The sequence below is a fragment of the Anopheles funestus genome, chromosome 3RL (genome assembly GCF_943734845.2).
Source record: "Anopheles funestus chromosome 3RL, idAnoFuneDA-416_04, whole genome shotgun sequence".
In the NCBI taxonomy this organism is placed as follows: Eukaryota; Metazoa; Arthropoda; class Insecta; order Diptera; family Culicidae; genus Anopheles; species Anopheles funestus.
The window spans coordinates 45,443,603-45,459,766 of record NC_064599.1 but is presented as its reverse complement, the minus strand read 5'-3'; the positions used below and the strand labels follow the sequence as shown (position 1 = coordinate 45,459,766).

Below are 16,164 nucleotides of genomic sequence, written 5' to 3'. Positions count from 1 at the left end.
TATGGAAAATATTTGTATAAAATTGTGTACATCTTGAACAATCAAAACGCTAAACCATAGTTCATGTTTCCTAATAGTTGGATTTTGGAATGCTATTCGGAACTAGGACACCATAATGTTTTTTTACCATAAAAAATAATTAATCACTGCGGAAAGTAGAAATTTTTTCCTGCGATGTTATATCTAAATCAAACACGTTCAAATTACAAACAAATAGTTTGACTCTAAACCACTGAAGGTCACAAGTGAAACGGTGCCTAATTTATGTTTACCTTAGCAAGAAAATGGTGATTTCAAACTAAACGGCACAGTAACTAAGGAAGGAAGGAAATGTAAGTGGAGAAAGGTTTTACGGTGCGGATATAGCCCGAACGCCACAGCGCGGAAATAATGACCTACGGATGGGAGAGTGAAGTGAAAAAATAATCAGTCCGTGTTCGATTCGTTTCATTAGTTGAGCAAATAGCACCGGACATAGCCGGCATTGGTCGAAAAAGCAAATTAAGCACAAATGCCTCTTTTTTAATCTTTTCGATACCTTCCGGACAGTGGGTACACTTTTATTTCAGCACAAGTTACACAAGATTTGCTTGGTGCATCAAATTAAGCGTTTAGTAACATTGCAGGAAAAGTGTCTCTAAAATTATCGCCTGGCGTTTGATGTTCAAAACCAGGAAGAACAATTTGACAACACATTCGTTTGGAATTGGTTTCACAATTGAAAAGAAGCTGTTAAATGAACTGTTTACAGTCAGTAGATACACGAAAAGCTTCTTCAAACTTAACATGAAGCAATTGTTTGGGTGCATGTAAAATGTTTCTGTTGCAAAACAAATCAATCTGCAGCAGCTTCATTATCATACCAATCTACATCCCAATTGCTTCTGTTCTTTAAATTACCTCTCCACTCACCAGATTGTGCCTACGAGGCAAAATGCGCGCGCGTGTGTATGAGTGCAGCTTGAACTTCTAGTTGGGAAGTGGTGCAGAACCGTAATGTTTGAACAGAAGCGTGTTAAAATCACCTACATGCAATATTTTCCCATGTTTTTTAGCATTGTGTGTTCGTGAGGAATTTTACCAGCTTCGATTCCTGTTATTCGACAGCCACTCGAAAGTACGAAATATCTCCAGCAACGAAACGAAAGCTACTGCACCCTTAGGAAAGCACTCAAATCGAGAGCGCCTTTTCCCATAGGATGGTTTATTAAGCAAATTGTGTGATGTACTAAGTTTATGTACCAATCTATAGAAACCGTTCCCGGGAGAAGCAATGAAAGGTGTTACCAAATTTGCTACCAGTACGGTTAGTGCTGAGAACACATCGATTCATCTGAATGGTATGTGAGGAAATAAGGTTTTGCGTGGTGGATATCGTTATCATCGCAAACTGTGAGTAATGACCTTTTAATGTAGTTATTGGATAGGAAGCGATATAGCTGTATGTTGAATAAAATCGGATTTGAATTAATCACAGATAATGAAAAATACAGTTTAGTGTGAGCTGTACTACTTAACCAGACATAAATAAATTAAATAGAGTTTTCTCAGGTTGTTGTCAAAGCTAACTCACTTAAAAATTACAACGAAAATGACGCTTTACAATCGTTCAACGGCCGTATGAAAAGTAATTGCAAACTGTATTTTATACATTTTAACTCTAACAAAACAATAATTTAATAGTACACTTTTGACATCCGCTTTGTCGGCGAAAATTCTTACAATGTTGACCATAATACGAAGATGATAGGTTTAAGCAACCTGAGCCTCATAAACACATCAAGTGAATAAAATTTTCCTTTTTTTTTAAATTAGGCACTTTTATAAATATCATTCTTCAAGATAAGATTAGTTTGCTTGACATCTACATTCTAAAAGCCTCAAACCAGCATGATCTTCATAAAAACACAAGGGACATTTTGCGGTAGGTTCCTCTCGTTAGTCTTATGCGAAGTATAACCGGGACTGTTAAATCGATCGATGCAGTCAAGGAAAATCAATGCTATGTTTATTTATGCGCTCAATGAGCCATGAGCAGATATCACTGTTCGCAAATGGTAAGTTTTTGCTCGCATGGCTTCCGTGGTTCTCGAGAATCGCACTACCATCCGTTCAAGGCAAATGCTGATCTACAGCATGGCAGGAATGAACAACCTGAGTGTCACACAGATGGAAAATTTCAAAGCACAGAATATAAAAGACGTCGAACAAACTGTCAGAGATATTCCGTTAGGTTAGAGGTGCTTTTCCATGTGTATACAAGATTGTTTTTTTTTACTTGATGCTGCATAATGGCGATAAACTTTGTAGTTTGAAAAACGTTTAGTTCGCTAGTTTGATCGTTTATGGAATTCTCTGTATACTTTAACTTGGGAAAACCCTATATACTTCAACTTCTTGGAAAGAAAATATGAAACAATTGTTTACAATCTACCCAAATATCTTCTTGCATTAGTTCTCTAAAAACTGTTCGTTAAGCTTAAAATTGACGTTCTTGAATAAATCATGCAGAAAACATTGTCTTACAAAACCGGAAAACTTGTCAACGATCGTAAAGAGAAGATATGTTATTCTTTGTTTATGACTTATGCTTTATGGGACGAAACTGAGACTTGGTGTAATGTACAAGGTCACTGGACAACAGGTTTCTAACAGTTTGTAATTAACCTCAAACAGGCTTTTCTTTGATTTGATTCAATTTGATTGCAATTTTGATAAAAGAGATCATAAGTTTCTAAGTCCATCCAGTATCATATCCAGTCATTTGTCCACCTGCAGTAGCTTCCGCATACAACAGAACTTGAAATTGTTCCATACATGTCGGTTACACATTTTGTTGTATTTAACTCGTGCTAGTTTGGCGTAGATTACATTTGCAACAATCAACCGATCCTGTAGATTCAGATTAAAGTAAAATTAACCAAATGGCCTAAATGTTCCATTTACGAAAAAAATATGTATGGTCTTCAATCGTCATAATAGGAAAAATATCTTAATTAAAAAATTACAACCAATTTTAACCATTGTTTAAAATTCTACACTATCACAGCTTGTTTATAATTGATTCAGGCAAACAAAGATGGCAAGATATTTCCTTAATCTACGTTGGAAATTTCTTCCCAAAAAGATGTATCCCGTACTATTTTCTAAAATGCTAATGATGAGAGACGATGATACAAATATTGGTGTCACGAGACACACCATCCCGAGCGACTGAATGTGTGCCGAGTGAATTCATTTGATTTTTACGCAGCAACAATATGTGTTACCCACATTCGTTTTAAGCTTTTTATCTAGTCAAATCCTACTCGTGATAATAGTGAACGATGCAAAGCAGTGACAGGAATGTTGGATAGACAAGATGAAAGAATCGACTTAAGCCAAGTCGATGTGGATCAGACGAACCGGCCTTTTACGCACAGCTGACAGTGCTGCTTGGTTTAAAACCCCCGTTTCGGGAATGGCCTGGCAGACCGTTGCTCGACAACAACAGGCATCGTCGCCAAAACTCAGGAGGTCAAACTATACACAACCATGGAGAAAGTGAATTCGTTCCCGGTGAACCTGTCATTCCCGAAAAAGGGGCTAACAGGTTTTATCATATTGCTTTTCATTTTCCTGCTTTCGGTCTCGCTCTGTTCAGTCGTCTCTCGCATCCTGGCGATTTTGTTTTTCAGTCTACCCTTTAATAACGACACACATTTTGACGGACCGGGTCATAATGATTCGGGCAAGTGCTGAGGGATTCCGGAATCCCCGGCGGGAAACGCAAAACAAGAAAGGAAAAAAAAAACAAAAGAAGGGAGAATACAAAAACGCACCATGCTCACTGACCTGTGCCACCCTAGAGAGAAGGTCGGTAGGTGTAAAAGTGAATTATCCTCGAACTGTTTCCAAAAGGTACCTGTTTTTGTTCGGTACTCTAGCGGCGGTTTATCACAAATCGCTCGACCGCTTCATGACGAATGAAGCAAAGACCGAAAGGAAGTTGGTTACACATTCCACCTGGCACTAGCTGCCGAGTGACCCTTTTTGGGAAATTTTTCCATTCTTGTTCTATCTGGTTCTACGTCTGACGCATCCACTATGCCTTCGCTAGCTGCACCCAAACCATTATAGGATTTTGTCAATAGTTTTAATTACCATCACAAGTCCGACCCAAGAATTCATCGAAGGCCAATTACCAGCTTCGGCTGGCAGTGGTTAGCATGTAGGAAATTTTCATTATGCTCGTGAGCTGCTTTTTCAATACCAACGACTTGTTGACGTGTAGCTTCTCGCCCTTACCTTGATTAATTTTTGGCTTTCCTAAAGAAGATCTTCGGATAGGTACGCAAACACAGCTACACAGCAATGGTGTTGGTGGTGGTACGTTGCACGGCACCTTTCACAAGTAATTTTACGTTTCTTTCGTCTCGTTTCGTTACACAGCGTTTGCAAGGGATACCTTATAGGTAGTTTGCGAAAGACACAAAACCAACCACTATTGCACCGAAGCTGACATACTATTTTCACGTGAGGCAACTACACTTGCACGCCTGCAATGGCTATCAATCGCTCGGTGCGTGCCAACGATCGTGCGTGCAGCGATCGTACGTTTGTTCATGTGAGTGAATTGCACTTTGATAGATTCGATTAACTACACCGCAACACTACAGTCGATCAAAAACACCGAACAAAGTAAGTTGTGTATTATCAAGCGTTAAGTGGCCCACACGGATGATTATGTTAAGGATATGGGTTAAAACAAAAACAACAACAGATATACGCACACGTCGAAACACTTCACAAACACACTTTTGAGATGCACTAAAACTTGCTCTAACTATTTTCTTTCGCCTTCGGGCCGGAATCAAATTGGAGCTCAAACTTTACAGCTCAAACGATTTTTTTGCTAGTCGATCACACACGAACGAATTGGTTGTCTGAAGGGAGGTTGTAGGGAGAGGGCGGTACCGAAAAAAAACGCTACGCAACTGACCATCAGACTGAAATTGCTGTTTCGCACGGTGCATTTGCCCCACTTGTTCGGCCGTCGTTGCTGTTACTGTTGCTGTTGCTTGCCTTTCAAGCGATTGCAATAAAATGACAAAATAATAATAAAAAACAATCGAGGCAACCCCTGGCGGTTGCCCTGGCGAGGGATTCCAAAATATATTCAACGGCTAAATTGACGGCTGTGCACTAACAATCACACTTGCATTTCGACAGCATTAAATAACCGAATGTTGTTGGGTGGGTATGTCAATGAAAGTTCACTAGACGAAACATGAAACCGGCTACTACCATGAACACTGGATTTGGCAGCTTCCAGGAAGAAACTGTTATCTAGCCTTATGTAGATTCTCTACACGAGTGCACGTGCAAAGAAAACTTCAGCAACCGCTCTTCCAATAACCATTTTGAGGGATATTTTTCGATCGTATCTGCTGACGATCAGGCATCCAGCACCGCTACGCCAACGATAACGATCCACGCTCTATATATGCGCGAGCACCAAAATTCACCTTTCAAACCGATCTACGCGGGAACTACACTGCACACGCGTGCGCACTCTCAAACCGTTGAATCGAAACTCGAAACATGTTCAGCCCGCATCTCACAACGACGCATAGTGTGGTATCGTGGAAGAAATGCAGGGTTCGTAGGAATTGATGCAGGGTTAGCCGCAATAAATGCTTAATTCATGTATTACCAGGAGTTTCATACTGTTGTGTTTGGAATTATTAAAGCTAACAAAAATAAGCTTGTTATAAAATTCATTTTTTACTACACTACTAACACAATATTAGAAATTTTGCTAAATGATCTTTTCATTTCTGATTTTCTGAAAATTTAACCAAGTTCTTACAAAATATGAAAACATGCAGACTGTGAAAAAAATGAAACATATTATACCAAAATTCGTGTTTAAGAATAAAAAAAAACAATTCTATAAATTTCCTTTCACATACATTTAATACATTTACCATAATATTTTAATCTTTTGCTTAAAAACATAATTAATTGCCCCGTTAGCCCTGCAACCTTGTGTATCCCAATTTTGTTTAAACCAAATAAAATTTAAACCAGAGTTAAATATGTTTCTTTTTTTGAATATATAATGAATATGAAGTTTTTCAAAATTCAGCTTCCTGTCAGCTTATTTTTCAAAAATGCAGTCTAAAGTATATTGTTTCAGAACAGGTGTATGTCCATCCTTCAATACATCAGTTTCAAAGTGCAATATTCCTTGAAGAAGCAAGAGTAAGAAAGAGTAAGAAAGAGATTGTGATAAAGTTGCATAGACACTTTACATGCGTTAAACAATTCTCTCTCGTTTATTGTTGGTTTGTGGTTGATTGTGTATGTAAGCGATTGTAACAATCGTTATGTGCTCCATTCATTCATTCAACATTTCGGATGAATTCCAGGGCTGTACAACATTCTCATTTATCGTTGTTGATGATGAGAATATGAAACACGACATTGAATCTGTCTAAAATAAGATTGGATGAAATAAAATAATAAAATATAAATATAAGCTTTTATGCACCATCGTGAAGCTTAATAAGAAATTGAAAATATTTTCTTATTTGGTTGTACAATCGGAGGCCATCATATTCTACCTTGTCTAGTCCCTGGATATCAACTGTGATTTTAACCTAGACCGAGCTACCTAAACCCTTTTTGTCGTTGTCTGTTGACTTTTTGTAACTGATGGCCATTGGACCTAATGGTTTTATACTTTTGGGCAACTATTATAACTATAATATGCAATATTTCAATAAGTTTGTAATGTACTTGACACAAACAATTAGTTTAAACTATCATAAAAGTTGTGTATTTCTATAATTCTAATTTCTACTTCATTTCATGTCTAAAACTCCAGCATATTTATTCGTTGAATCGGCATTTTGTGACGAAAATTTGTATTGATATCTCAAAAATTGCATAGCAGGGTTGACGGTAGATTAAAAAAAAATTCAATATACTTATATGTAATACCGATTTTGGGGGCGGCCAGGTGGTGTATGTGTTAAACGACGCCAGTTCCACACGCCCGGACCAGCCATCAAATCCCATCCGGACCGTGTCCCCCCCTAGCAAAGACTGACTCTCCGGCTATATGGTAAAATATGTCTATTAAGCCAGAAATGGCCGGCGTGACCTTAGAGGTCGTTAAGCCAAGAAAGAAGAAGATATTACCGGTGAGACGAGTATTCTATGTCAATTTGGAATACTAGTACTATTAAGCATATTTGGAAAAAAGAGTGAAGAAAAGTTTTATTAGTTTTATTCTTCAAACTTCGTAAAACAACAAACAACAAAAACTAAAAACTAAGTGTTTGTTACCGTAAGTCTAATTTATCTACGTAAGTTAAATTTCTTTTTTACATTACAACAAAAAACAGCATTGGAAAGCAGTGACAAGAAAGTATAATTTGCATTTTCGCAAAAGATAATTATTTTTCTCCTGTCAGCTAATTTGTTTAAGTTTTGTTTTGTATTAGCAAAATCAAATTATTTCAACTTTAAAGAACAAAACTAAAAAACGAATTAAATCTAATATCAACCCTGCCTTACACAACAAATATGAGATGAAAAAATGGTATTGATTTACATTGCCCTCTCGGTACGAGTTCGATGGTTTCTCCCGACTAACTGGTTTCGATTTCGCTGATTGGAGTGTGGTGTTTTCACTTTCTTTCTTTGTGTCTGAAATGTAAGTAATTGCAAATAAGCGAACATTTTCATACCAGATGTGCCGGTATGTTTTGGGTTCTCTTGCTTAATGAAGCAGTTAAAAGCAGTATTAAACGAACGGTCTGCATGCCGATTGTTGAGTTGAACGATTCATGAACAACGTGTGAGATGATCAATTGATAAGTTTGATTAGTAAAAAGCTTTCGCGCGTATCGCACGCTTTAATCATACTTAACCATTGCACTAAAACACATCTAGCGCTCATACGAGATTGATGAGGCTAGCGTTATCTGTGTTATTACATTTGTTATTTTTATTGATGTTTTAAATATTGTAAATTAAACTATTTTTTACCCCATTTGAATGATACTAGCGGTCCTGGCGTGATCAATTTGCTCAATCAATCAATAATACTGCAATTTGCTATATTTATTATCATAAAATTTGCGATTAACTTAGGTTGTGTTAATGAAGATGTACGTTTTAAAACAACTTAAGCAGCCTACCAGAGGCCGTTGAGTCTAATTCGTTGCAGAATAGTTAGTTCAAAGTGCAAAATATGAAGCTCATTAATAAATATTCTCCATTGTCCTTCCATACATATGGTGTCAGAATTCCTTCTACTCATTTTAAACACGATCGCGACTGATGTACTGTTAGCTTTGCTTCAACAGCTTTAAACAGAGTGCATGTCTCAAAAACGTATGTATGTAACAGGACAACACAGGTTTGGTAAATTCGACCATCGCGACAAATGTTTTGAATGGAGTAATTTTTTAAATTAAAAAAATATATTAATCAAAATCTTTAATAAAAACGATATTTTGATCCACAATAAATATAATAATTGATACCAAATAAAAACAATCTAAAAAGCTGTTTGAGGTAACTACAATTGTGAAAATACATCCGCTGAACTATCTTCTGACAAAAAAATCATATTTGGAAAGTCATCATGCACTTATTGAAGGAGATAAAAACGCAATCCAAACAATATTCAGTAAGATGATCAAAACAACATATTTTGGAAAGCAACCGGTCAGAACCAGAATGCACGTTGCTATTGCTTGATACTTGAGTGCATTACTATTGCCAAATAAAACTTCTATTAAAATTATCAGCCAGCATTTGAAAGATATACCTAATATCATGAGAACGTTCTACTGACCCGGTATATCTCCAGGCACTGTTTCCAGGCACTGATAAGGGTTTGATTTGTGTGTGCGATTTACCTACATCTGTATTTTACGTTTTATTTTTCCATCTCCATAACTATATGGCAAAATTGTAAACAAATTATCCTAAGTTTGATCCGAATATCCTAATTTTGATTTCGGATTATTATACATTGTTGCATTGTTTTGCAATTTGACTTTGCACTTGTTTCTTTTTTTTTCGCTTAATTTAAGTGGTTCATGGTTATCACCCACTAGATGTCAATGCTTAACATCATGCATTTGACGAAAGTAACATCGAGCACATCTCTAATTTCTGTGACAAGATCATAAGCTACGATAAGTTTCACTTGATGCCCGCAGATTTCATTAATGTGGCCATGAATTTTCTCCCTATTCGAGCGACATCGTATGTACTCAGACCTCGAGAGTCGCCAACGCAGTAAAATCTGTCTAGCGTATGCTGACCTTGAAGTCTATAGAGCAACAGCCTCGAGATGATTGTGTGGTTAACAAAACTAATCTCAAAACACTACTCTGTCTGATCTAGTTCTGTTGGGAGAACAACGGTTGAGCAATCGGGTCATGCTATACACCGCAAAATCCTGAACGTCGTTCTTTACCAAGAGTTTATCGTTTTGTCCGTCATGTAACAGTCATTGTGGTAATGGAGTTCAGAGGAAGTTATTAAAAAGATATGTAGTGCGGTACCTAAGTTTGGGGATAACATGATTCAATGCTAAACGTTAAAGCATAGTGAGTATTGTATGCTTCTTTTCCCTTATTAAATCACTTGAGTTTCTGTATTATGACTGATTATTTGTTATCCAAATAAGTTAACAAAATGTCTTTTTTATCATTTCTGCATTAAAAGTCTTCCTTTCCTAGGCGTAATGACCTTCTAGACTTGCCATAATTGGCTCACTAGGTTTAATAATTACTATAAAAATTAGTGTAAGCCAGATGATCTGTCGCATAAAAAACAATTGTTGATAGGTACATTGTCTCTATTCGCAGGTAATATACATGGTAAGCTTATAATTTAATAAATAAAATAATAAACATCAACATAATTTTCTGAAATGAACAATTCACATGTGCACAATCCAGTTCAATTCACGACAGAAATAATCATTTTTTTCGAGTTCAAACCATGTAACGCTTTGCAGCTGATTTGCGCTGTTTAGTATGCAATCCGCAGCACACTGCACGATTTAACGTTACGCACTCTTCGACTGGTATGCTTGTTTTATGAATAAAAAGAAAAAAAATACCACAATGCTTTATTAAATGCTGATGAAGCAGTTAACTTACGGCAATTCAATGTTGTTTCGTGTGCGTAAGTCTAAATTATAGTCCAAAGCTCCTATCAACAAACAAATATTCGAACCAAATATTTGTTGTTTTAATTTGTCTTATGACTCATGACACGAATTATTAGTGATCTTTGCGATCCTCTACAATAGTCTCTCTGAAGGACAACCTGTTTATCCGATTCGAAATATGTACATTGTTTACTGTTCGGTGCGGTGGTATCCTGTGGTATCCGGTGGTGGTATCCGGTGCGGTGGCTTGCAAGGCCTCTCCCCCAACCCCTGTCTGGTCGGAGAACCTACGAATTTTAGTTGTTTAAAGTCTCGTAGGGTGCCATGACCGAAGGGACGTCCAACCGCCCCTCATATGGAGAACAGATGCTGGCTGGCCGCCTCCGCTCAACTTGACCATGTAACCCAATTTTCCAAGGGGTTTGGTTTCCCCGTATACCCAAGCTCAGATATTTGGAGAGATATGTTACCATTCTGTGCGCCGTGGACGTATTTAATCCGAGTAGGGTATAGAGTGGCTATATTATCCTTCGAGAGGCTTGGGATCCATACACATATCAGTGCGGTATTGCTACATACACTGACAACAAAACTTGGACGAGTCATCAATGCCATCAAACAACTGAAATGCAAGAAATCAGCTGGCAGCGATGTTCTGGTGGCCGAACTGTTCAAAATTGGTCTGAAGAGGCTTACCGCCATTATGTATCGATTGATCATAAGAATTAGGAACCAGGAAGAACTACCGGGCGAGTGGAAACTGGGTGTCATATACCCAGAGTACTAAAATCGCGACAGGCTGGACTGTGCTAACTTCCGAGCCATCACAATCCTGAATGCTGTCTATAAAATCCTGTCCCGAATACTCTTCTGCAGACTTGCGCCCCTTGCCACAGATTTCGTCGGAAGCTATCAAACTGGATTTGTTTTAGGCAAATCGATACCCGACCAAATCTTTACTTTACGGCTGATCCTCCAGAAATGTCGAGGGCAGCAGATCCCTACTTATCACCTGTTCATTGACTTCAAAGCGGCCTACGACACTACAGATCGGAACTAACTATTGTACACCATGCAGCAGTACGGATTCCCAGGGAAGCTAATACGGCTGTTGAATGCCCCTATGGACGGGGTGCAGTGCAAGCTGAGTGTGCCGAACATGCTGTCGAAATCATTTGAATCTCATCAGGCCTCATCTGAGGAAAGGGGACGATCTCTCCTGATTGTTGCTTAACATCGCTCTGGATAGTGTTATGCGAAGCGCGACCTTCGACGTTCGGGCACGATTTTCACTCGTTCTCTCCAGTTTCTCGGCTTCGTGGATGACATTGACATCATCGGACGGGCATTGATAATCAAAAAATTTGAAACAAACGGGCAACAACGGTAACTACAGTAACAGTATCTATTTATCTTTCTATAATACCACTCTACTGCGTGGTGCCTACAATATCTAGTCCATTAGATTTATTCTGACGTTTGTTCGAAACGCAACAGTTGTATTCGCATAACGCTCTGTAGTTTTTCTGTAATTCGAGCAATTTATCACTGTAAACTTCGGTACTGTTATCAGGATTTTATCCATGAACACCATCGCAATATTGTAATATTACCCGGATACCTTCGCTAAACAAACTTTTCGCGTAAAGCTCGTTTCTTTGCTCTTAACGCGCGTCCTATCCGCCATCGCTTCTATCAACTATCAACTATCAACAATACCGTTACCTCTGCAACGCTACATTATTACCTAAAATGGCACGTATTTGCAACGCTTGCACATTGGAAATTACGGAGGCTTTCACTAGTTGTTGCCTGTGTGATTCCCCATTTCATCATCGCTGCACTTCGATTCCCGCTGATCTACTCCCGCGCATATCAGAGCATAAGCAGCTTCACTGGAGCTGCATTGGTTGTAGTAGTGTGATTATGAACCCGCGCACTAAGTATGTAAAGGAAGCAGCCATGCAATCTGGCTTTCAAACGGCAATAACTACGGTCGCTGAGAACATCAAAACCGTCATCGAGCCATTAACCAAAGAGATTCATACTGGATTTGCACGCATGAGCCAACTTGAATTAAAAACTCCACGAAGCAGTCACCCTCCCACGAAGATTCGTCGCCTAAATCCGTCGAAACGCTTGTTTTCCGATGTCGCTAGTGACAACCGCACATTGTTCACATTTGGCCCAGGATCAATCAACAATAACAATAATCACACGCACAAGCCCGCAAGGCTCGATAAGGATGAGAATCAGCACAAAATATGTCCACCGCCCACATTCACTGGCACAAAAGAAGATATGACATCCTCATTCAATATCAAAATAGTACCTGCTCAATCCACAGTCCAAAAATGTGTATTGTACATCTCCAGACTCTCACCGGATACTACTAGTGACCAAATTGTACAAATGGTAAAACAAGCGCTCTCCATCGAGGATGTCACCGCTTATAGCCTTGTTCGTCAGGGCACAAACACGGCCACACTTTCATTTATATCCTTCAAGGTGGTAGTGCCTTCTTCTCTTCGGGATAAAGCCCTCTCTGCCGACACTTGGCCACTTGGGCTTTCGGTGCGTGAATTCATCGATCACCGAAATATGCATGCTAGTGCAAATTTTCGTCTACAACTTCCAATGGGTTTATCCACAAACCAATCGACCACATCTGCGGAGCGAACAACTCGATCACCACAATTATTAAACCAAACCATCCGTTCAACACACACTCCCTGCGCCTCACCAACACTCTAAACCCGTTAATTAGCACTGGAAGACACTATATGCACATGTTGACGCACTCCGCTCAAGTTAATTCCTTAACTTTCCTCGACGTCACGCATACACTCATGCATGCAAATCAACGGGACACGGCACATGAATTCAAGGACACTTACGCAGATCGAAATCCAATTCCGATAGGCAACGAAATCACTCACTTGACGCTTATTCCTTCAGTAAGTAACGACGTTGCTCGCATTCTTACCTGTGATAATGAATACACTGCTGGGTACTTTGACAACAGCACACGCGATCACCAAAATGATCCTGACTTCGAAACTGAACAACACGTGCGTAACTACCGCAATACTGACTCGACACTTACACCAGCGAACGGCTCTAATGTCAATCCTGCAGAACATCACGTGCGTAACTACCGCAATACTGACTCGACACTTACACCAGCGAACGGCTCTAACGTCAATCCTGCAGGGGTTGCCTTCTCTTACAACACTGACGATTTGTTGTTTTTGTATCAAAATGTTAGAGGATTAAAATCTAAATCCAATACAGTATTTAACTACATCTCTACAACCCACTACGATGTTATTATCCTCACTGAAACGTGGTTGGACTCAACAGTCGATTCTCCGGAGTTATTCCCAGATAATTACACTGTCTACAGAACTGACCGCAGCAGCAGTAATAGTAAAAAAGCAATGGGTGGTGGAGTTCTCATCGCCGTAGCATCTCAACTACACTCACGACTATGCCCAACATCGGATACTGTAGAACAACTCTGGGTAAAAATTTACGGTGACAAGCGAACGTTTGTCACTGGTGCAGTATACATCCCTCCGGATCAGGCAAACAACGCTACCGTTATACGTACCCTTTGCTCCTCTATAGATGATGTTGCCTGTGATTCAAATGAAACTTGCCTCTTATTCGGAGACTTCAACTTCTCATTTTTGTCTTGGATTCTTGATCGCTCTAATGCTCCAGCGCTTCAAGTTGATTTCGAGCAATCACGTGTCACGGAAACCTGTCGCCTTTTGCTGGACTGCATCTATAGTAACGGATTGTCTCAGATCAATCACATTCCTAATAACTCGAATAACATCCTAGATCTAATATTCGTGTGTGATGAGATCCTGTGCTCTTGTGCCCCACCGGTGATATCACCCTTTCCCGTTGTTGCCGTTGATGTTCATCACCCACCTTTAGAACTGCATATTTCTGGAGCGGGAATTTGAGAGCGGTCTCGGCATTCTAATACAGCACCTTTTGTCTCCGGCACACTCAATTACAGTCGAACTAACTACGTGCTTCTGACTGACTTGTTGCAATCTACCGACTGGTCATTCCTTGAGGGCAATCCAGATATTAACACGGCACTGCAACTATTCAATAATACACTCCTGGGGCATTTACATACCAGTTGCCCTTTAACTAAACCACGCCGTAGTCCGCCTTGGTCTGACGCTCATTTACACCGCTTAAAACGAAACAAATCGCCATGCTACCGTTTCTATCGCAGACAAGGCACCCAACAATCAAGGCTGAGATTCATCGCTGCGCATAACGTCTACAGGCGCTACAACAGGATGCTACACTCTCGTTTCCTTAATCGGGTTCAATCATCGCTCTCCAGAAACCCTAAACGATTCTGGAAATACGTTAAATCTAAACGTGGTAATAACTCACTTCCCGCTGTCCTCACCCACAATAATGTGTCTACAAGTAACAAGGAAGGCATGTGCAATCTATTTGCTGAACGTTTCAAGGATTGTTTTATCGTGGATCCTGGAAGCTTCTCACTAGACGCAGCTTTGAATATCGTACCTCGTGACGTCGTCGATATCCATTCACGGGACATTATTGTCTCTAAAGACTCTGTGCTACGTGCTCTGCAGCAAGTGAAGATTTCTTACAACCCTGGGCCCGATGGTATCCCTACAGCCATTCTCTACAACTGCCGCGAGCATTTAGCTGAACCCTTGGCGCGCATCTTCCAACTTTCCCTGGCACAGTGTACTGTTCCTACCGCCTGGAAATCTTCGGTGATGTTTCCTGTGTACAAAAAAGGCGATAAGAGCAGTACCGCGGTATTATTACTGCGACACGGTTAGGGATTTAGAAGTTACGCTGGACCGCAAATTGAATTTTCATCAACACTTCTGTGATATTATTGACAAAGCTAACAAAATGCTAGGATTTATTCGTCGTCAGTCTAGAGAGTTTAGTGACCCCCACTGTCTACTAATCTTGTATAAATCCTTTGTTCGTTCAGGGCTCGAGTTCAGTTCGGTGGTCTGGTGTCCATCGTCTAGTGTTTGGACAAACAGAATTGAATCAGTGCAGAAAAGATTCACACGTATTGTCCTTCATTTCACTCCGTGGCGTAATGTAACTTCTCGTCCCTCGTACCATACTCGTTGTTTGTTATTTGGACTGGATACACTTGCTAGGAGACGTGATAACGCCCAGTGCACCTTTATGGCCAAACTAATCATCGGTGAGTTAGATGCACCCGATCTAATATCTAGAGTAAATATAAATGTCCCTCCTAGAATGTTCCGTAACTACAGACCACTTAGAACTGACCTTAGAAGACGTGCATATAGCGAGAATGACCCTATGACAGCAATGGCTCTTAGATTTAATTTCCGTTACGCGTTTTTTGACTGGCATCAACCTATTAATTTCAACTAGGCTTATTCGTGTTCGTGGCGTCACTTTTTACATTTGCGTTTCATTTATGTGCAGTAAATAAGGTTTTATTTTTAAGAAAGTGATAAGGCCATGTCTGGCCAATCTCTTATATGTCACAATAAACAATAAACAATAGAAAACGGGCAACAACGGTAACTACAGTAACAGTATCTATTTATCTTTCTATAATACCACTCTACTGCGTGGTGCCTACAATATCTAGTCCATTAGATTTATACATATTATTTGTATACAGTCTACCCTGTTATATGAAAGTCTCTGTGGACCATCAATCTGCACCAAACTTCTCTCTCTCTCTCTCTTCTTGGCTTTAACGACCTTACAGGCCACGCCGGCCATTTCTGGCTTACTAGACTTATTTTTACCACGTAGCCGGATAGTCAGTCCTTGTTACGGGGGGACGGTCCGGATGGGATTTGAAACCGGTCCGGCCGTGTACACCGGCGCCGTTTATCACATGCACCACCGGCCCGTCCCCCAAACTTATTAGATGTTATTACTAGCATGGAAAAAATTAAAAA

The 16,164-nt window shown here is 39.6% G+C and overlaps 1 protein-coding gene across 1 annotated transcript in view; it reads right to left on the bottom strand.

The window, feature by feature from the left end:
• The window catches only part of LOC125768264 (patched domain-containing protein 3), a 41,688-nt gene extending 35,976 nt beyond the window's left edge, over window positions 1-5,712 (bottom strand). Inside the window, exon 1 of the mRNA XM_049435666.1 lies at window positions 4,288-5,712. The gene's annotated coding sequence lies outside the window, so the exon portion shown is untranslated. The remainder of the gene's footprint in view (window positions 1-4,287) is intronic.
• Between the last annotated feature and the right edge of the window lie 10,452 nt (window positions 5,713-16,164).